This window comes from Halyomorpha halys, unplaced genomic scaffold, assembly GCF_000696795.3.
Source record: "Halyomorpha halys isolate HHAL.00 unplaced genomic scaffold, Hhal_1.1 Scaffold11069.1, whole genome shotgun sequence".
In the NCBI taxonomy this organism is placed as follows: Eukaryota; Metazoa; Arthropoda; class Insecta; order Hemiptera; family Pentatomidae; genus Halyomorpha; species Halyomorpha halys.
The window spans coordinates 1-1,051 of record NW_027108654.1 but is presented as its reverse complement, the minus strand read 5'-3'; the positions used below and the strand labels follow the sequence as shown (position 1 = coordinate 1,051).

The 1,051-nt window shown below is 35.5% G+C and overlaps 1 pseudogene; it reads left to right on the top strand.

Annotated features, from left to right (window-relative positions):
* The first annotated feature begins 538 nt into the window (after positions 1-538).
* On the top strand, positions 539-630 carry LOC112210251 (U6 spliceosomal RNA; annotated as a pseudogene).
* Positions 631-1,051: the final 421 nt, after the last annotated feature.

The window sequence follows — 1,051 nt, the reverse complement described above, 5'->3', positions numbered from 1 at the left end:
TTAGTCTGATGGATGAATTTAATGACTTTTACAATTACAGATTCGTCGTTTCTCAACACCATTGGGGCATTTGTTGGTAACCCCAGTATCTTTTTTTATTGTGTTTTATTATTTTTACCTTAAAAGTCTTTGCATTACTTCATAATATTAATTGTAATGCACTGGAAATTACTAACTAGACTGGCATGTTGTTATTATATATTGACTATTTAAGGTGTGAACTTGTTCTCAGTTGTGGTGTCCTTCGTTCCAGTATTTATTCCTCCAGCTCAGTTGACACACTACACCGACTTCAGATCCAGCGCGACCGCAGCTTCTTGTCATCCTCCAGTGACCGCAAGTCAAGTAGCTTGTGGTCTGTCTCTGGATTCCAGTTCAACTTCTGTTAGGAACGAGCTTTTTTCTAGAAAACCTTTTAAATAGTTAAAAAATAAAAAAAGTGATTTTTTAAGTTGTATCCTGAAATTGTGGTTTTTAGTTTTATCGTTTACTACCTATCTAAAATTTAAACAAATATTTTTAAATAAACTACAAGTGCATTCGCTTCGGCGGTACATATAAAAAGTTGAAACGATACATAGACGATTAGAATGACCCCTGATGCAAAATTTTAAAGCATTCCACATTTTTAGCCTTTTGACTGCATCAGAACTCCTGTGACCACTAAAAGGCCAAATAGATAGGTTTAAGTAAAAAATAAAAAAATAAATTACCCTAAAATATTAAACCCTGCCGACTGCCCTACAGTATACTTTAATAATGTGGCTCTTACCCCTGTATAACAGATTCCGTTATCTTGGACTACACCTTGACATACGACTAACCTGGAATCCTCACACAAGACTGAAAAGACAAGAAACTCCACGTAGACTCCGATTTGCACTTACTAGACAAACGGTCTAAACTTCCTATTCATTACAAAAGATTGGTCTATATGACAATAATAAGGCCCATCTGGACATACGGAGTTGAGCTTTGGGGCTCCACTAAACCTTCGAATTCCTCTCGTATCCAAACATAGTTATGAATATATATCGATGAATATGTTGCA